The following is a 21,974-nucleotide window of genomic DNA, read 5'->3' on the forward strand; positions in this document are numbered from 1 at the left end:
TTTCCCTCTGCTTCATTTGTCCAGCTGACTGAATGTTTCTAATTCAGGTAACAGCACAATTTGGGGCATGATGAAACTAGTTGCAAAATTCTCTAGATCATGGCGTGAATAAAGGTTAGAGGTTCCAGGACCATAGCCTATTGCCAACTGTCCTTGAAATGTGTCCTCTAGGTTTTAAAGGGCAAAGGATGTGTAGCTTTCCCCCTCCATCTGACAAAAGTACCTGATTCAGTGACTTTATGGTTCCAATATGGACTTTAGAATCAGAAAACCAGGGGGCAAGCCCTAGTTTCTTTCCTTGTCAAGTGGAATGGCATCAAACAAGCATGATTGTTTCCTGCTCTGCAAGACAGGAGTAAAAATCCTGGTTTGTCTCTTTCATAGGGAGGTCAGGCTGGGCTTTACCCAGTTGTCAATAAGTAGAGTTTGCTGATTGTGACCACAGCTGTGGATGGAGAGCGTCAATTTCCTAATCAAAGGGAAGCCCATTCGGTGGCTCTGCCTCTATCGTCCCTGGTGAGGGCAGTGGTCTCTAAAGCAGCGCCTTGAATGTAAGAGCTGCTAATCAAAGAACAAGTGACATAAATTAGTCCAAATGAACAAATGGTGAAGGCCTTCTTATCTCTACTTCAGCTCATCCCAGGACGTGGGATGCTGTGGTCCAGCCAGGATGTTCACAGGGATTATCCATTCTGGGACATCACATACCACTAAGTGTACCCAAGGGCGTGGGATGGGTACCAGTTAGTCAAAGTTTCATTAAATAAGCCCTTTCTGCGGGAAAGGACATGAGAACTTGGACACCATTGTTTGTCTCTAGCACTGATCTTCCTAGAAACTCTTCTTTGCTACTAGAAAGTATCTTTTCATTTTCTGGTTAAAAAACAACAACAACAACAACAACAAAAAAAAAACTACCAGTGTAAAATATCATTGGCTATCTCCAAAATGATCAAATGAAGGTGACTATCTAGATGATTCAGGTAAATTTGGTGGATTTGGGTATCCTATGCATTGATATGGGGGATGTGAATGGACAGAAAAAACGACGGGTAATATTCATTGAAAGCCTCTGTGTGCCAGACCCTGCATGGAGTGGCTACACATATTACTGCATTTAATTCTCATAACAACCCCCTGGGGTAAGTACTATTACACCCACTTTACAGATGAGGAAAGTGAGGTTCAGGGAAGTCAAGGAACATTCCTATGCAGTTAGGAAGTAGCAGGGCTGAGACTGAAAACCAGCAATATTTGATTCCGAAGCTCATCCTCTTAACCCCCACGCAATTATTTACCTCTTTACCTTGTCTTCCTATCTTGTAATTTCCAATCAATCTATCAGGAAACGTATCCCTCTTGCCCTTGAATTACCCGTGTTTTCTTTCTGCTCTTGGGCAACCCTGTGTTAAACTCCAGAGCGAGCCTCTGCCACACTGGAAGGAGATTGGCATTTGGTGTTGAGCTGTGGCCCATGCAGGCTTGTGAGCAGACTGGGCACCCTCTCTGGCAATGACTAAGGGTGCTGCAGATGCCCCTGCAATCCTTAGGGTGGGGACATGGAAGGCAGAGCTTAAAGGACCAGGGATGAGATGCCCTGTCACCATGAGGCTCTTCCTGAAGCTGGCAGGGGTCCTGCCCCCACAATGTCAGAGCTGTCCCCTGAGCCCCAACTCCACAGGTCATCCAGGGGCAGAGCTGAAGTTTCTCTTCTCACTTTCCCCTTCTTCAAAGTGGGCAAACTGATGTGATACCAAGGGACAAAAGGATGAGGAAATGTATTTTGCCAGTTGTTTCGAAAACCTCAGAATCCAGCCCGTGCCTCCTCAGTGCAAGCCCTCTTGTAGAGGCACTCCTGGCTGCCACTCCTCGTCTTTCTCAAATCAACACCACATCTCTGGGAGGCCATCCCTGAAGAACCAGGCTGGCTTAAAGTGCCCTCCCTCTGTGCATTCTGCTGTTTGCATGCATTATTAGTGCCAGAATGCCATTAGTGCATTTAGACCAATTTACTTGTCATTCTCTCTCTGCCTAGACTGGATGCTCTCCCGGGGTTGGGAATACCTCAATATTAGCCCTTAACAAATACTTTGTGCATTTTGATGATCTGAGCCAATAAAGTGAACTGAAGAAAAAAATCAATATCCACTTCTAAGGGTGGCGGTGGCTATTGTATTTTGGCTGTTTGTTTTAAATACCCAACTCTTCCACCTTTTAAGCAGAACTGTTCTTCGGAATTTTTAGATGTCTTAGGAAGTTTCCTTGCCTCATTCAGATTACTGGGTCATGATTTAGTGTTCCAGGGAATTCCAGGGGAAAAAAAAAATCATTTTCCTTCTGTAAACCCTAATGTCCACTGCTCTGATAAAGGATCCCAGCTGTGACAAGGAGATTATTTACTTGAAACTAATGAGCAGAGCTAATTACTGCAGTGGACTTGGGCAGGGACAGAGTGGGACAGAGTGTACCAGAGCAGGCTGCTGGCAACCGTTCCAACCCTCCAGCTGGCAGCTGAGCCAGGAGCCCCCAGACATGTCAGCGCCTTTTGGTCTTCCAATTGCCTGTTCAATAGCAAACAGATTTTAAGATCATGGTTTGGGGCTCAATTGTCTGACAGGAGCCAAGAATGAATTTCTGTGGCTTGTTCTTTTCCTCACTGGTTCCAATTTTTGTAAAATATATAAGAATTAAAGTCTGACTTTTTTGAGGGTGTGGGATTTGGGATCCACCCCTCCCTTCCACAGCTTCATTCCTCACAACTCCTACATGATTCCTCTCCTCGAGAGCAGGAAACCTCTTTCTCACCCCTCACTCACAAATGCCTGGTTCCTAGGGCTGAGGCTTCTCTAGGCGAGAATATTCTCTCTGCCTGGAGTCTGAGCCACGTAAGCTCAAGCTCTCCTGCCAACAAGTTGTGCCACTGATGCTACCTCATGATATTCATGCCTTTATTTGGCATTCTGAGCTGTGTTTGTACCAGATTCCAAATCGCATTATAACCCAGGTAACAAACCTGCTCATGTACCCCCTGAATCTAAAAATAAAAGTTAAAAAAATCTAATTATAATTAACTACGTGGGACATCCAAATTCTTTCGTATTGTGGGATTTTGTTAAACTGGGACCTGAGAGGAGGCCATAGTGGTATGAGGTGAAAATGAAGAGTTCATGTTCTATAAAGGGCTGAATTCAGCACCTGGCACCAGTTATGTACCTTTTTTAGACATTTCATTTCAGTACGCCTCTTTAGAGCACAGCCTGTGAAGCCCAGTCCTGTTTTCTATGCTGTATGAGACACACACACACACATGCATTAACCACGATCTGTGCTCTCAAAAGCTCTGCACTACAGTGGGGAGTGGCAAGACACACAGGCATAGAAGGTAGGAGAGTTCTAAGGTGATGCAGGGGCTGCAGGAGAGAGACGGCGTGGAGAGCGGGCCAAGGAGTGCCAGGATTCAGTGAGCAAAGGCCAGCTATGGGTGACGTGAGCTGGAAAAGGCTTAATGAGGAAGAATGGTTGAAAAATATAGGCTCTGTTTTGCCAGAGACTATTGGAGAAGGGACTCTGGGCATGAGAAAGGGTGTGTGGAAGCCCAGAGATGGTTACTATGGCAACAAAGGATGCCAGGACCACTGAGGTGCAGGTTCTGATGGGCATTGGCAAGGTCTGTAGGAGATGAGGGGATGATGGCACCTGGGGATGCATCTTTAGGGAAACTCTCAGGGGCCTGAGCAAGGATGACTTCATGAGAGGGGTTAGCAGATGGCCAGCATTTCGACATCTGCGTAAGGAAAACATTGGTTTTCCTTGAAAGTACGGTGTAAGAAGCATCTCCCAGCTTAAGCTAGAAGCAGGCAGAGGAAGGGAGCCTCTGTGTTGGAGAAACATGTGACCAAAGTGTGCCCTGGAAAATGGCAGGCAGCTAAGGTGACAGTGGAAGAAAGAGGTGAAAATGGCCCACAACAAAGGCAAGTTAGCACCAAGAATTGGAGCTTCACAGGACAAACCACAGGGGTTGTTGCGGGAAGCTCTGGCGCGAACAAAAGTGGGCACCTAGTTTTGTTTGTTTGTTTCTATTGAATTAGTAAACACACTCTGCGCTTTGCATCCTTAAGGACAAATAAGGTATTGTCATGGATCTAAGTTCTTGAATTTTTTCAAAAAAACTTAGAGATTCTTATTCCATACAGTTGAGTCAAGTGATAGGTCAAAATAAAGGGGAAAAAGGTTGAGGAATCAGTACAAAAATAGGACCCCTATATTTTAAATATTTTAACTTAAGACATCAAATGTACATTTATCTCCTAATATTTTAATATTGAGTCTAGGCTTTTTCTTTGACCACAGGTATGCTGATTTGAGCTCCTTCTCTTCTTTCTTGTATGAGCCACATTCATAATGGATCCAATAATGGCCACAAATAAATCCTTTGCAACTCCTCACAATGACAGGTGGAGTCCAATTTTTCTTTGCTTGAATCTGGGCTGGCTTTTTTCTTGACCAGTAAAATGCAGTGGGAGTGACATTCTGAAATTTTCATGGCTGGGGTTGAAACTCTTCTCTGGGTTCCTTGGAATCCTTGCTGAGAACCCTGAATTACCATGCAAGAAGTTTACTACTTGGAGTTCACATGCTTCAAAGGTTACATATTGGTGCCAGCTGATCTCAGCCTCCCAGCCATCCCCATCAAGGCATCAAGGTGCAAGACATGAGTGAGGCCATCCTGGGCCCTCATCCTGGAAGCAGCCTAGCCCATCCACTATCAAATGACCTTTGCTGATACCATATGGAGCAGAAAAATTGAATGGCTGAGCCCTGTGTGAATTCCTAATTCACAAAATGGTGAGATATAATAAAATGGTGGTTTTATTATATTCATATATATTTATCCTTAACATTGGTTTTAAGCTACCAATGTTTAGAATAGTCTGCTATGTTACAGATGCCTGGAACTTTGTTGTAGAGAAGGCTGGGCACATCTTAACAGAGCTGAGAGAGACCTAGAGGTCAGTTATTTCAACTCCCTGATTTGCACATAAGAATTCTGAATATTGTCAGAGGCCTCCAGAAACTGAGCACAAAATGCAGCAATCACATAGAAGGTGCTGGAGCTTCCTTACTTCAGCTTTACCTCCCCTGCCCTTGACCGTGAAGCGTCTCTTGTGTTTACCTTTCCTGGATAACCCCACTGGAAATGTGCCCTAAGCAGAGTAAGATGTATGGATGGTCAACCATGTCATCTTGTCCATGTGAAGTTGTTCCAAAAATCTATTTTTTAGTGACAGTGTCTGTCTGCCTCCCAGGGCCACAGAGAGCTCTCTGAGGTCTAGGACTGCATTTTCTGTTTGTCTGGCTTCACTCCTCTTTCCATTCCTTCTAGAGAGCCTACTACAGAGAGGGTCCCTCTACCCCACTGGGGGCAGCATCCCAGCCTAAACAAGGAGATTCTTAGTCTATACACTCATAGACAATCCCATGACAGGCCCGGTTCCATAAGCCTGTGACCAGTGAAGTCACACAGGGCCCCATACACAAAAGAACCCTGTGCTCAATTTAGTGTTCTGCTGTTGCCGTCTCAAAATTCTTAATACATTTTGAACAAGGAGCCCTGGCTTTTCATTTTGTACTGGGCCCTGAACATTAAGTAGTTGGTCCTGCTGGTGACTCATACTCGTATGGTGGGACCAGGAGCCTCAGCTATTTCATTAGTTCAGCCTGTACTATCTCACTGGGGACCAGGTTGAGAAGTTGCGTCAGCAAGGAAGGACAAACCACATGAAAACTGAATACTGTATTCATGTTTCCCTCTGTCTGACAGATCCCCTCAAAGATCTTAAGAACAGATACTCCCAACCCCTGTATGTAATTAACAATGTGCCCTAATCCTCAGGTAGAATTAACCGGGTGTGAGGGATGCTAGGCTGGGAACGGGGCTGGAGACAGTGTCCTGTAGCTCAGGCCTAAAACAACAGAACCTAGAATGTGCTGAATCCCAGCTCTTCTTCCCTAGGAACCAAGCTGAGGAAGCTCCTTCTCCACCAGCTGGGTTTTTTCTACTCGGGGAGATAGCAGGGGACAGGGAGGAGCAGGGGTGTCAGGCACGCAGAGCTTCTAGAATAGGCCAGGGAGGAAATGAAGAGCTAGGACCCCACCTAGAGTCTTGATAGTTTAGGAAGCTCGGCTGGACTGAAGGAGGCCCACAGCCCCTCCTGCAGCAAATGTGAATCCCACTCCTCATAACAAATCATTGCACATGTGCTAATCATTTTTAGCGCCATCCTCCGCCTGCCATTGGCTTGTCCTTTTGCATATCTGCCCCCGTCCAAACACAGCTGTCTCTTTTTTGTCTACCAGCTGTCTCTCAAAAAATCAAAAAGTCTAGGTTGGAGGCCTAGCTAATGTTTCTTTGCTTTTTCTCTATCTCTTTATTGTCTGAGAACCATGATACTCAAAGTGTGGTCCCTGAACCAGCAGCACCAGCATCACCTGGGAAATTGTCAGAAATGCTGATTCTCGAACCTCTTGAATCAGAAACTCTAGGGTGTGGCTGGTAATCTGAATGTCTCACAAGCCCACCAGGTGAGTCTAATGATCACTCCAGTTGGAAAACCACTCTCTTTGAGACATATGACAGCAATAAGGCCCCCTACCAGCCCCCAAAATTTCAGAGTTGACACCTGTGTGATGGATGAAGTCTCATTTTTGAAAAGGAAAGAGTAACTTTTAGGTACAACACCCCTCATCCACGCACACACAAAAGTACACACAAAGTGGAAGAATGCCTGGCTCCTCCCTCCTCCTCTGTTTACCATCTGTTAGCCATGCTTTGAGTTGTTTGAACAAGAGAATCAGTGTCAGAATAAACTTGCTTGTAGGGTGTCTGGAAGGCAGGTGCGGCCTGCCACTTCTAATGCAAGCTGAGAACAAACACGGCATACTGAGCCCAAATCGGCCTTCTGCTGCTAGAGACAGAGGTAGAATTTATGTTTTGCTGGGATGATACCCCCTAATGTGCTGCCTTACCTTGGGGCCTTAATTAGAAGCAGCAGTGGCCCTCGGGCCTGCTGAGCTTCTATTTGATGTGATTGCACAAAAGAGCTGAGATGGAAAACTAGAACTTTTGTTTTTTCACACATTCTAAAAAGCTTTTTCGTAAAAGCCCCTTTCTTGTTTCTTATTTGCTGTCACATGCACCAAGATAATTTAAAAAAGATTTATACAGGGTAAACAATTGGTAAAATCTGTCTTTCCCTTGTTTGTTCTAGTATTATCAGGTTCAATTTATTTTTTCTCTGCCCCACCTCCTCTTCCTCGCAAGGACCCTCCCATCTGCAGCCACCTCCCATTTATTTACCACTGCCTCCCTGTGGGTCCCTTTTCCTTTTCCTTGGGTCTTTCTAGAGCTATCCTAGTGTTTAGTGTTGAAAGCTTGAACGTTTAAAAAAATATTCAATATAAAAGTGAAAAATATCCACCTAAAATGTGGGTGTTTTAATTTCATAATTGCGCCCCTCTGAATTGACCTGATAAATGAAGCTAAAAAGCTGTGGAGATGTAATTGGCTTGCTTTATACCCATAGAAACAATGGAGGACACACCACAGGCTGTTAGACACCAGCAGTAACCTGTATGAATGCATAATAAGGAGCAGGAAAGAGATGTGACTATGTTCCTGGATCTACCACGTGTGTTGTGTAAATAAATTCATGATCTCAGCCCAGTGGCGTTCTTGGCTCAAAGCAAGTCCTAATTAACTGTCTACTGTGTGGCACTTCCTGCATAGCAGAGTAGCCTTACCCTTGGTTAACAGGAACCTCATAAGAACTGATGTTTTCTGACATATCAAGGGGGTCTTGCACCTGGACTTGTGGAGCTGTGTTAATCAGAAAGATAACTCTCGTTGTTCTCTGTCTTGACGTCTCTGGGCTTTCAAATTGTGGCTTATTCTTGTTTGTTTTTGAGGCAGAGTCTCACTCTATCCCCAAGGCTGGAGTGCAGTGGCACAATCTCGGCTCACTGCAACCTCTGCCTTCCGGGTACAAGTGATTCTTGTGCTTCAGCCTCCCAAGTAGCTGGGATTACAGGTGCATGCTACCACGCCCGGCTAATTTTTTTGATTTTTAATAGAGACAGGGTTTTGCCATGTTGGCCAGGCTGGTCTCGAACTCCTGGCCTCAAGTGATCTGCCCTCCTTGGCCTCCCAAAGTGCTGGGATTACAGGCATGAGCCACTGTACCCAGACTTGTTTGTTTTCAAAATTCATTTAACTTCCTTTAAGCATAAAAGGGAATTTATTGGAAGAGTCCTGGAGTATCACACAAAACCCAAGGCCAAGAACTACAGCCAGAGCTACGTGAAGGCCTGGAACCACGAAGTGAGTGCAAAACCTTCAAAAACCTATTCAAGAGGTTATTTCATCCTCACTTTTCTCTCTCTGACTCTCTCTCGCTTGGTCATCTGGACTCTGCTTCTTTTTCCATATTTGATCCCTGCTGCTTTTTCTCTGTAGATCAGCTTTCACTTCCTTGGCATGAGCAGCGACAAACATGGTGGCCACAAAATGGTAGACTTTGCTGCCTAGTTTGATGGGGAGACTTGAGGATGTTCCAACACCCAATAGTTGGTGGATAAGCTGAGAAGACTGGGTTAGGAAAGTTGTGACATAGGCTGTGGCCAGGCCAGAGTCATGTGGTACCATTCCTGCTGTGGTTCATTTTAGCAGACAGGGATTTGGCTGTTAAGAAAAATTATCTCAGATTTGGACATAAGGCAAGAGGAGGGCCTTGTTTCTTTCAATGTCATGTTGGAGTGGTGTTTAATCCCTTCAGGGCTCTTTTTTATTTTATTTATTTTTTATTTTTTTGAGACTGCTGTTGCCCAGGCTGGAGTGCAGTGGCGTGATCTCGGCTTACTGTAGCCTCCACCTCCTGGGTTCAAGTGATTCTCCTGCCTCAGCCTCCCGAGTAGCTGGGATTACAGGCGCCCACCATCACACCCAGCTAATTTTTTGTATTTTTAGTAGAGATGGGGTTTCTTCATGTTGGGCAGGCTAGTCTCGAACTCCTGACCTCAAGTGATCCGTCTGCCTTGGCCTCCTAAAGTACTGGGATTACAGGCATGAGTTACCGCCCCCAGTCCCCCTCAGGGTTCTTTAAGTATCCAGGGGAATGTACCTTTATTTGACTCACTTTCGATCACTTATTAAAGGCCCTGACTCTGTGAAATTACATGCTAACTTGTCGACCTTTGCAGTAGAGATGCAAATAATTTCTTTCTGGTAGGAAAGATAACCAGACATTATGGTTTTAGTTTCTAGCAGCACACAGCACATGAGCCAGTTTTGTATCTAATTTAACAATCTTATTCCAGGCGGGGCACAGTGACTCACGCCTATAATCCCAGCACTTTGGGAGGCCGAGGCAGGCAGATCACTTGCGGTCTGGAGTTCGAGACCAGCCTGGCCAACATGGAGAAACCCCATCTCTACTAAAAATACAAAAATTGGCCAGGCGTGGTGGCATGTGCCTGTAATCCCAGCTACTCGGGAGGCTGAGGCAGGAGAATGGCTGGAACCCGGGAGGCAGAGGTTGCAGTGAGCTGAGATGGCGCCACTGCACTCCAGCGTGGGTGACAGAAGGAGACTCCATCTCAAAAACAGAAAGTGAAAAACGAAAAAGAAAAATCAAAAACCTATTAAAAAAAAGGAAAAGATAATCATTAAATTCAGGATAATGGTTAGCTTTGTGGAGGGTGGGAGGGTATAGTGAGTGAGAAGGAACACTCAGGGATTTTCTAGGGTACAGGCAATATTCTGTTTCTTGAAATAGTTGATAGTTACTCGAAAGCTCTTTTTTTTTTTTTTTTTTTTTTTTGAGATGGGGTCTCTCACTCTGTTGCCCAGGCTAGAGTGCAGTGACATGATCACAGTTCACTGCAGCCTTGACCTCCCTGGGCTCATGTAATCGTCCCACCTCAGCCTCCTGAGTAACTGGGACTAACAGTGCATACCACCATGCCCGGCTAATTTTTGTATTTTTTGTAGAGTCAGGGTTTCGCCATGTTGCTCAGGCTGGTCTTGAACACATGGGTTCAAGAGATCCACCTTCTTTGGCCACTCAAAGTGCTAGGATTGAAAGCTCATTTTAAAATAAATTGTGGACTATATGTTGTTTTGTGTAAAATAAAATACTTTTATTTGTAAAATAATAAAATACTACATATCTAAGTTTGTGAGATGCAACTAGAATGGCATTTGGGGGGAAATTTATAGCCTTAAATGCTTATATTATAAAATAAGAATGGCTAAAACTCAAGGAACTGATCATCTAAGATGTTAGTAAGAGAACATTAAAATAACCCAAAGAAAATAGAATAAGGAAAACAATAAAGACTTGAGGAGAAACTAATGACATAGTAAACAAATATAGACTAAAATATAAAATAAAAATGATTAATACAAAGAATTAGTTCTTTGATATGAGTAATAACATTAATAAACTTCTGTCAATATTGATAAAGATCTAAAGAGAGAAGACAGAAAGTCAATATTAGGAATAAAAAAAGGAACAGGTAGCAGATGCAGCAGAGATTATAACAATCATAAAAGACTACTGTAAACAAATTTATGCCAATAAAGCAGAAACAGGAGAAATAGACAAATTAACAGGAAAATATTAAAGCTGATTTATTTATTAAAGCTGTTTTAAGATTAAAAGAGAATTTGAATAGTTCCATCATCATTAAATACATGACTAGTATAACTAATCTTTCCATTAAGAAATTGCCAGCCTAAATAGTTTTAGAAGAAGGTTTTATCAGACTTGAAGAAACAGGTTACTAATATATTACACAAGCCCATGCAGAGAATAGAGTAGAGGAAATGCTTCCCAACTGTGTTGATGAAGCTAGTAAAAAAGATTTCCATACCAAAAGCAAATAGGTACAATATGAGAAAGGAAAATTATAGGCTGATCGTACTCAAGAACCTAGATGTGAACATCCTAAACAAAATATTAGCAAACTGAACAAATAATATTTACATATAAAAGACAACCAATCATGACTACACTGGAAAGAGGCTTATCCTAGAAATGGAAGACTGATTCACCACTTGAAATCTGATATACTTGACCATATTTACAAGTCAAATGAAAAAATCCACATGGCATTCTCTCAAAAAAAGCAGAAAACTGTTCAATAAAATATCAATTTATGAAAAGGACTTTTAGAAAACCAGGAATTAAAAAAACTGAACGTGGTAAAGGACATCTATATACATACAATAACTTATAACAAACACTATACTTAATGATGAAATAGAAAAAACAGGAATAAGACAAGAGTTCCTACAAAAGACCCCAAATAGCCAAAACAATCCTGAGCAAAAAGAGCAAAGCTGGAGGTATCACGCTACCTGACTTCAAAATATACTACAAAGCTCTAGTAATCAAAACAGTGTGGCACTGGCATAAAAACAGACACATAGGCTAATGGAACAGAAAAGAGAATCCAAATATAAATCCATGCATTTACAGCCAACTCATTTTTGACAAAGGCACCAAGAACATGCAGTGGTGAAAGGACAGTCTTTTCAATAAATGTGGCTGGGAAACTGCATGACTATATGCAGAAGAATGACACTAGACCCCTGTCTCTTACCATACCCAAAAATCAAAATGGATTTAAGACTTTAAGACCTGAACCATGGAACCACTAGAAGAATACATTGGAGAAAGGCTCCAGGACATTGATCTGGGGAAAGATTTTTGTGTGTGTAAGACATCAAAAGCACAGGCAACCAAAATAAAAAGAGACACTTAGGACTACATCAAGCTACAATGCTTCTGCACAGAAAAGTAAACAATCAACAAAGTAAAGAGACAACCCAGAGAACATGGGGAAATATTTGCAAACTGTCCATCTGACAAGGGGTTCATAACAAGAACATATGAGGAGCTCAAACAAACCAATTGCCAAAAAAAAAAAAAAAACCCAAATAATCGGATTTTAAAATGGGCAAAAGATCTGAACAGACATTTCTCTAAAGAAGACATACCAATGGCCAAACAGGTATGTGAAAAAATGCTCAACATCACTAATCATTGGAGAAATGAAATAAAAACCATGAAGAGATATCATCTCACCCCAGTTAAAATGGCTTTTAGAAAAAAGATGGAATAACAGATACTGGTGAGGATGTGGAGAAAGAGGAACACTGTTGGTAAATATGTAAATTAGTACAGCCACTATGGAAAACTGAATAGAGGTTTCTCAAAAAGCCAAAATTAGAACAACCATCAAATCCACTACTGGGTATATATCCAAAAGAAAGGAAATCAATATATTGAAGAGATATCGGCACTCCCATGTTTATAGCAGCACTATTCATAATAGCCAAGATATGGAATCAACCTAAGTGCCCATTAATGGATGAGTGGATAAAGAAAATGTGGAGATACATATATATATATACACACACAATGGAATATTATTCAGCCATAACCAAGCATGAAATCCTCTCATTTGCATCAACATGGATGGAACTGGAGGACATTATATTAAGTGAAATAAATCAAGCACAGAAAGACAAATATTGCATGTTCTCACTCATATGCAGGAGCTAAAAAAGTGGATCTCATGAAGATAGAGTATAGATTGGTGGTTACCAGAGGCTGGGAAGAGGAGGGCAGGGAGATAAAATGGGGGGGGGGGGGAAAGAATATTTATTTATTTATTTATTTATTTATAGATGGAGTCTTGCTCTGTTGCCCCAGGCTGGAGTGTAGTGGTGCAATCTTGGCTCACTGCAACCTCCACCTCCCGAGTTCATGAGATTCTTCTGCCTCAGCCTCCCGAGTAGCTGGGATTACAGGCACGTGCCACCACAGCCATCTAATTTTTATATTTTTAGTAGAGACAGGGTTTCACCATGTTGGTCAGGCTGGTCTGGAACTCCTGACCTCAAGTGATCCACCTGCCTCAGACTCTCAAAGTGCTGGGATTACAGGCATGAGCCACCTTGCTCAGCTGAGAATATAAATTTATTACCACTGAACTGTACACTTAAAAATGATAAAGATGATAAATTTCACATGCACATTTTACCTCAATAAAAAAATAAGATTAGAAAGAAGTTAAAAATTTAAAAAAGAAAGTCAAGGGCTTCTGCTTTCACCCTTCTTAGTCTATAATAAAGCAAAAAAAAAAAAAAGTTTACAAGGTACAAGGATTAGAAAAGAAGACACAAAACTTGTTATTCATAGATGATATGATTTTTGCATAGAAATATAGATAATTTGTTAGAGTTAATGAGAGTTTGGCAAGTTTGTCAACTATAAGCCCAATATAAACAAGTCAATTGCATTTTTATACACCAGTAACATTTGGAAAATGTAATTAGACAAACCTATCATTTACAACAGCAATAAAAATGTAAGGTACCTAGGAATCAATCTAATAAAAGTGTGTAAAATCTACACCGGTAAACTTGTCCAACTTTATTGAAAGTCTGTAAAGAGGACATAAATAAATGGAGAGTTCACAGTCTTGGAAATTGTGTCCATTTTTCCAACTTTGAACTCTAGATTTAAAGTATTTCCAATAAAAATACCAACATGGGTTTCATGGTAGTTGGCAAGCTGATTCTAACATTTACGTGGAAGAGCAAAGGTCCAAGAATAGCCAACACAGTCTAGAAGAAAAAAGGACACAATGCAGGGATTTGCCTACAAGTTATTAAGTCTCATTATAAAGCAATAGTATTTACGACAGTAGGGTATTAGTGCGAGGACAGACAAAAAGACCATTGGAACAAAATAGAGAGGGAGGTACAGACCTAAGCATATTTGGAAACTGGATAGATGACAAAAAAAGCATTAAGAAAAGTGGGGAAGTGCTAGACTATGTGATAATTATCCACATGGGAAAGAAATGAAACTGCAGTCCTATAGCACTCCAAGCACAAAAATTAATTCTAGACTGATTAAGGACTCAAAAGTCAAAGGCAAAATACACTTTAAGCCTTTTGGAAAAAACAGACCATCTTTAAGACCTCAAGGTAAGGAAGGATTTCTTAAACATGACACAAGCATACAAGCCATCCAGGAAAAGACTGATAAATGTTGCTACTTTAATTAAGAACTACCACAAGACCCTATAAAAAGAGTGAAAATTTAAAGCTCCAAAGAGGGAGAAGCTATTTGTATCACAGATGAACAAAAAAGATCATTACCCAGAATATAAAAATTGTTAAGAAAAAGAGCACATGATATGCAAATAGAGAAGACAGTTATGAATAGGAACATTATAGAAGAGGAAACACAAATGAATAAAGGCATATGAAGAAATGTTCAACTTTATTATTAATTGGGAGAATGCAAATTAAAACAAAGCAGAGATGCTATTTTATACCACCTAACTGGCAAAAATCAATAATTCAGACAATACCAAAGGTGAGGAGCAAAGTACTACTAGTGGAAGTGTAAATTTGTAAAATTACTTTTGGGAAAAAATGGGCATTATCTAGAAAAGTGAAAGCTGCAAAATAACCGCATGACCCAGACATTTCACTATTATACCCCAGAGAAACTCTCCAAATGAGCACCAGGAGAGATGCACGAGAATTTTCATAGCAGAATTGTTGCTAATAACAGAAAAACTGGGAACAACACAAATGTCCACCCAGGAGAAAATGAACACATACATTGTGCTACATACAGTGAAAAATAAATGAATTACAGTTCATGCATTAACCTGGAAAAAAAAATCTCAGCAACAATGTTGAGTAGAAGAAGCAATTTGCAAACTAATGTAAACCCAGTGACTCTGTTTATATAAAGTTTGCAAATGTGCAAAACCAAATAGGGTTTTATTCAGGGATACATAAATAGATGCTAAGATACTTGGGGGAAGCCTCCTAAGAGACACATTATATAAGGTAGGCTGCTGGATGCACTTTGGGCAAGAGGACCCTTAGCTGCCTTTTTCGGAGATGATTGGACCCGGATCAGGACCTCAGGCATCCTCAGGGAGGCTCAGGTCCACCCATGTTCCTTGTTTCACCTGGGGAGTTACCAAAAATAACTCCACAAAGACCAGCCTGGCTGTCTGAACTCTCCCATCCCAACAGACGGGGCCGGCTCATAGTCTCTATCTTCATTCTCAGTCCAATGCTGGGCTCCAGGATTGAGCCGGGCCATATTTTAGGCAGAAAAAATGTATGGACCCCTAACTTGCAAATTTGGTGGCTTCACATGAATTTAGTCTTGTGTAAACCAATCACCCTGATTCCAGGGTTGTTTTTTTCTTTTTCTTTCTTTCTTTTTTTTTTTTGAGTCAGTGTCGCTCTGTCACTCAGGCTGGAGGGCAGTGGAGCCATCTCGGCTCACTGCAACCTCTGCCTCTGGGGTTCAAGTGATTCTCCCACCTCAGCTGCCCAAGTTGCTGGGATTACAGGCACCCGCCACCACACCTGGCTAATTTTTTATATTTTTAGTAGATATGGGGTTTCACCATGTTGGCCAGGCCAGTCTTGAACTCCTGATCTCAGGTGATCCACCCGCCTTGGCCTCCCAAATTGCTGGGATTACAGGCATGAGCCTCCACGCCTGGGCCCCAGGGTTCTTTTATCTTGCATCTACATTATACTGACATGATACGATTTTTAAATTTCAAAATCTAGGACGTGATGTGAGAGGTGTACCAGGGAACATTTGGGTACAATCAGAGCGAATGTTAGGAAACCTGGTCCCGTCCGTTCCGTAGCCACGGGAAGATTGGCAGGGATCACGTGTCATGTGGGCTGCAGCTGCTTCTGCTCCCCATTGAGTGGAGTCACATGGAGCTCTGGTGGCTGTCCCCCTTCCTTTCTTGCCAAGGCTGTCTTCCCTGGCAGGTCTGCCTGGTCTCTTCCCCCTCACCATCCCCCACTTCCCTCCTTTCCCATCCTCTGTTCTGATGGAATATTGAAGGGTAGGAGCGAGGATGATGAGGGAAGGCACTAGGGGACAGGAAGGAGGAGTGGGGGATTGTGAGGGTGAAGAGACCAGGCAGACCTGCCAGTGAAGCTCTTTAGTACCTGAGCCAGGATTTCATTTGAAATATACCAAGACCTTTTTTAGCAAGTCCTAGACAGACCCACCATTCATCTGGACAGTGTGTTTTTCCTTGTAGAAAATAACCTATGACCAGCCAGCAGCTCCTGGAGTGTGGGCTGAGGAAGACAGTCCAGTGGGCCGGCACTCCTTCACCCTCTGATGCCAGTGGCTGTCAGGAGCCCACATCACAGCCTAAAAATAGCCCCTACCACTACTACACCCCTCCTGGGCCCTGGGCTTTCCAGGGACTCCTTCTCCATGTTGACTTGGTTTGGGACAGGGAGTGTATTTCTGGAAGAATATTTCTAGCCTGAGCTGCTTTTTCCTTCCGAGTAAGGCAATTTGAAAGCACTGGTCTTCCATGAAAAATTGACTAAGAAAAGATGTAATTTCTATGAAGTTTGGGCACCTGATTGAAACCGTATTCAATCAAAGGTCAAGGTCCTAACAGTGGTATGATGTGAGATGTACAAACAAATACACACATAATTATGGGAGGGCCAAAATGCAAACACGGACCTGCTTGCAAATTGGTGAGTAGGGAACTGCCTGAGAGAGGCTCATTTGGAGCTTGTGAGTCAGGGATGTTAATAATGCCCGGTGATGCTGTGAGTCCAAAAATAGTGAGCATTAAAGTAGCAGCAAACTTTCAAACTTTTTCTGAGTTTATATGCAATGGTCTTAAAAATCACATAATATAGGCTGGGCACAGTGGCTCACGCCTGTAATCCTAGCACTTTGGGTGGCTGAGGTGGGCGGATCACCTGAGGTCAGGAGATCGAGACCAGCCTGGCCAACATGGTGAAACCCTGTCTCTATTAAAAATATAAAAATTAGCTGAGCATGGTGACACATGCCTATAATCCCAGCTACTTGGGAGGCTGAGGCAGGAGAATTGCTTGAACCTGGGAGGTAGAGGTTGCAGTGAGCCAAGACCGCGCCACTGCCCTCCAGCCTGGGCAACAGAGCGAGACTCCATCTCAAAAAAAAAAAAATCACATAATATAAAAGTCATCATTGAGTTAAAATATGACAGCATGCTGTACTCATGTTGTCAGGGAGTCCGGTATGGTTGACGTTAAAGACAGTCATGCGAGGTTCCTTCCTCCAAGTAAAGAACCACATGAGGGTGTTTCCTGTAGAAGATTCTGCCTTCGCCTCAATGTGCTTCTCCCTACAGTCTCACTAATCTCATTAATTAAGCTCCTTAATTATCTTCCCATCCCAAATCCCAGCTTTCTTCCTCTATTACCCAGTTCCCACTAAGGGAACTTCTGGTTTTTCAGTCAAGTCACAGAAACTTTGGAATCCTCTATGATAACTCTTCCTTACACATCACACCTTATATCTAATCTGTCCTCCAGGCAGTAATGATTTCTTCCTTAAAAATGAAACATTTGCTTTAACTCTTATTCTAACCCCCACCACTGTAACAGCTTTCGTGGAGAATCCTTGATCAGTCTATCAGCCTCCTAAGAGGCTTCGCTCTAACCACCCTGCATCTCTCTGTCAAGTTGTTCTTATCAAAACGCTGCTTTTGTTATGTCCTTACTTAAGAACACAAAATACCTCCCCATTGCCACCTCTGTTCTCCCCTCGATGGCTCTCTACCCATTCAACCCTATTGTTTTGCGGTTACTCATGGTCTGTACTTTCTGTTCTAGTCCGGAGAGGATCTGAATTCTCCACCTCTGCTCACGCAATTCCTCCCTCCCTGACTCAGATCTGCTTGGTCTTCCTCCTTCTCCTGCTGTATTCTCACTACCATTATCATAATTTGGGCTTTATTGCACAATCTTTCGCCTCTGGCTTACAGCCTCGTAGTCTCAGGATAGTGGTAGCGGGGAAGGAGAAGAAAGGTGGTAGGGGAAGAGAGAGGCTCATTTCTACCCCTGTAATGGGCTGGTCCTAGCCACCTTGCCGTTAGTCCTGTCCCCTCTTCCCACTACTTCTCTAACAAACCAGCTCTTGAACTTCCTTTCTTTGAGACTCAGCTTTCCAGACGGGCCCCCCAAGAGTCACATTGCACTCGCTTGCCTCCGAGCTCCTTCAGCCCCTGTGGGCACAGGTTCTATGTCTCAGGTGCTTTATGGGAAAACAGGGCGTGCGATTGTTCTCCTCCTGGTCATGCCTAACTGTCCATGGACCGGATGGTTAAGATGATCCACTTAAAGATTTGCTAGCAGAACTCACATCTCATGGACAGTCCAAGCACTTCCTAGGCTTCCCTAATTAGCCTCCTGCATTGGCTGATGGCAGAAGGAAACGCTTGCACTCTGTTGCCTCCTAAGCATTGGTTGGTCAGGTTTCCTCTCTCCCACCTCATCCTTTATGTGTTGAATGTTTGCTGAGCACCTACTTTGTGCCAGGTGATACATTCTAGTCTTTAAGGATTCAAATGAATGAAGTGCACCCCTAGCCTTCAAGACCTTACAGTTTAGGAGAAAGTGGACACGCAGAAGACAATGATAGTACAGGGTGATTAATGCTTTGATAACAGGCACAGGAAATTATGAAGGAACATAATGACAGGCACTCAATGCTGTAGAGAGGAGTCAGAGAAGGCTTCTTGAAGGAGGTGACAACTTTCTTGAATCTTAAGAATGAATAGGGCTTAGGCAGGTGAGGAAGGCAAAATAGTGCTATGGAGTGGGGAGGAAGGTGGAAGAAGACTCCAGCCTTCCCAGCCCCTCCTTTGCTCTCTCCTTTGTCTCTGGTACCTTAGGAAACCTGGCTGGGAATATAGAAAAAACCACAGCAGTAGCTTAGCTAGAAGGAAGGAGGAGGAGGAGAAAAAGAAGAGGAGGAGGAAGAAGAAGAGAGGATGGAGGAAGAGGAGTAAGAGAAAGAAAAGAAGAAGAAAGAAGGAGTAGGAGTAGGAGAAGGAAGAAGTGGCACACAGATCTATAGAGTAGGGTAGATCAACAGTAGGCATCTGCGAAGGACTAGACAGATGCCTCAACTTCTTCATTTTAACCCAGAGAGTGACAGCCCAGGTCAAGATGTTTTGTTGCTTCAATGGCTTAAATAGCCACGGTTGTCATAGATATTCATTCCTACATTTGCCTATGTTTGCGGTATCTCAGACATAAGAACTAACCATACCATGTCCAATAGTAAGCTCACAAGTAGTGGAGCACCCACGAAGTTAAAATGTTGCTTCTAAGAGACTGTAGTACACCAGCATCACATTTAAAAGTACAAATTATGGAGAACCCAGTGAGAGATGTCAGGTGCATTTGTCATTTGTGTTCTTTTTCCAAAAGGACTTTTTAAAAATCTTAAAATATAGTTGCAAATTATATAGTTGTATCTTCATAATATTGAGTTTGCACAAACTTATTCAAAGTTTACTATGCAGTTTGGGAAACTAGCTTTAGTTTCCCAAAGAAAGACTTTCTTGGGCCTGGCTAATTTTGCTTTTTTTTTTTTTTTTTTCCCAGTTCAGGGCTGGGTGGTGTGTGGCTGCAAAGCAGGGACTGTGAGCTGACAGTTCCTTGTTTCTCTCCTGGGAGTAGGGGCCTCATGGGTTGGGAGGGTAGAATGCCAGACAGTGGCCCCTACATGACGTGCTTAGAGCAGCCTAATTCATGTTATGATGTTTTCTAAGAGTGGCTTTAACAGCTTGTGTTAAGCAAGGGAAACATCATTTAATCTCTCTCTCTCTCTCTTTTTTTTTTTTTTACCATATTCTTTTAAAAAATTACCATTTGCTTTTAAAAATAGGTAATACTTGCACAATTCAAAAGTGAAAACTATACATGGATATAGTAAAATGGCTGCTTCATAAACCTGTTTCCAGTTTTTCCAGTTTCTATTCCTATAGCAGAAACACAGTATTATGTAGTGTCTTGGGGGGTATACTTCAAGAGGTATTTATTTTATTTATTTATTTTTTTGAGACAGAGTCTCACCCTGTCACCCAGGTTGGAGTGCAGTGGCGCGATCTCGGCTCACTGCACCCTCCGCCTCCCAGGTCCAAGTGATTCTCCTGCCCCAGCCTCCTGAGTAGCTGGGATTATAGGCAGGTGCCACCACGCCCAGCTAATTCTTTGTATCTTTTGTAGAGATGGCATTTCACCATGTTGGCCAGGCTGGTCTTGAACTCCTGACCTCATGATCCACCCACCTCGGCCTCCCAATCAAGAGGTATTTTTAAAGTGGGTACAAACAAATATGAATCTATATTCTTTCCTCTTCCAACTTTTAAAAAACAACTAGCAGTCTTCTCTACACACTCTCTTGTACCTTACTTTTTTCTCTTGACATCGTATCTTGAAGACATTTCTACATTAGTTCTTGATAAGTTTGTTCATTCCTTTTTAGAGCTGCATAGCATTCTATTTTGTGGCTGTACCACAGTTTTTAAAATCGGTGTCTTCTTGATGTACACCTAAGCTGATTACAGTCTTTCGCTCTTGTGTACAATACTTCTGGATAACATTGTAGGTAGGTCACTTTGCACATGTTAAAAAAATAACGGTAGGATAAATTCCTGGAAGTGGAATTCTTGGGCCAAAAGGAACATGCCTTTTTGATTTAATAAATTTTGCCAAATTGCTTCCAAACAGTTTGTATCAGTTTACACTCCCACTAGCCATAAGTTACAGGCTTCTGCCTTACTAAACTTTTGTATTCTTGCCAACTTGTTAAGTGGGAAATTGGCATCTCATTGGCTTTAATTTGCATCTTTTATTATGACAGAGGTAGAACATTTGTATTTCCTTTTGGTGGGCTCTCCTTTGTCCAGTTTTATTTGCATCTTTGGCCTTTTTCTTGTCAATTTGTAAGAATTTTTCGTATAATGGGATGTGAGTTGCAAATATTTTTCAATTTGTCACTTCTCTTTGCCTGTAATATGTCATTTGACTGTTTTATTTTTATCCATGCAGATGTTTTAATTTTTATGGTGTACAATTTTTAAATCTTTTATTTCACGACATCTGGATTTTGAATCATTCAGGGAGGGTCTTACCCATTCTGAGCTTATAAAAGAATTCTCCCATGTTTTCTGGTAGGTTGCTTTCTTGGTCATTACATTTAAATTCTCGTTCCGTTTGAAAATTATCCTGGTGTATGGCATAAGGTATGGTTTAAAAACATTTTCCAGAAAGTGTATCCAGTTGTAATAGCACCATTCATTGAAAAGTTCATGTTTCTCCCACCGAGTTCCCAAACTTATCACATATCAAATCTTTATGTAATTGAGAATATTTCTGTGTTTTCTATGTTGTTACATTAGTCTGTCTGATGATTTATAGTCTAGTGCCACATAATTTAACAATTTGAGGCTTAACAGCATATTTTTTTTTTTTAAGAGACAAGCTCTTACTCTGTTGCCTCGGCTGGAGGGCAGTGGCATAATCATAGCTTACTGCAGCCTTGAACTTCTGGGCTCAAGTGATCCTCCCACATCAGTCTCCCAAGTAGCTGGGAGTGTAGGCACACACCACCATGTCCAGCTAGTTTTATTTAATTTTTGATAGAGCTTAAGTCTTGCTATGTTGCCCAGGCTTGTCTTGAACCCCTGGCTTCAAGCGATCCTCCCACTTTGGTCTCCCAAAGTTTTGGGACTACAGGCATGAACCACTGCACCCAGCCAACAGTGTACATTAATACCACTCTTTGCTCTTGCTTTTCAGAATTTTCCTACTTGATTCCTCTTGGAGGACTTTAGAATCATCTTGTCTAGCTCCAGAAAATGAAAAGTCTATTGGTAGTTATATTGGTATAATGTTTAATTTGTGAATTTCTTTAGAGAGTATTGATATATCACAACACAGTTCATCTATTTGTTCAAGTCTTATTTTATTTTTTCCTTCAGAACTGTTTTCAAGTTTGTTTCCTATAGCTGTGGAATTTTTGGGTTAAGTTTAT

The 21,974-nt window shown here is 42.2% G+C and overlaps 1 long non-coding RNA gene across 3 annotated transcripts in view; it reads left to right on the forward strand.

The window, feature by feature from the left end:
- The window catches only part of LOC134730824 (uncharacterized), a 145,634-nt gene that overhangs the window by 32,956 nt on the left and 90,704 nt on the right, over positions 1 to 21,974 (forward strand). Inside the window, exon 3 of one of the 3 annotated variants that reach the window (XR_010112803.1) lies at positions 4,351 to 4,811. The exons of the other annotated variants lie outside the window; for them this stretch is intronic. This is a non-coding gene — a long non-coding RNA (uncharacterized LOC134730824). Of the gene's footprint in view, positions 1 to 4,350; positions 4,812 to 21,974 lie in introns of those variants that run through there. 3 annotated transcript variants of the gene reach the window in all.

The sequence above is a fragment of the Pan paniscus genome, chromosome 6, assembly GCF_029289425.2.
Source record: "Pan paniscus chromosome 6, NHGRI_mPanPan1-v2.0_pri, whole genome shotgun sequence".
Lineage (NCBI taxonomy): Eukaryota > Metazoa > Chordata > Mammalia > Primates > Hominidae > Pan > Pan paniscus.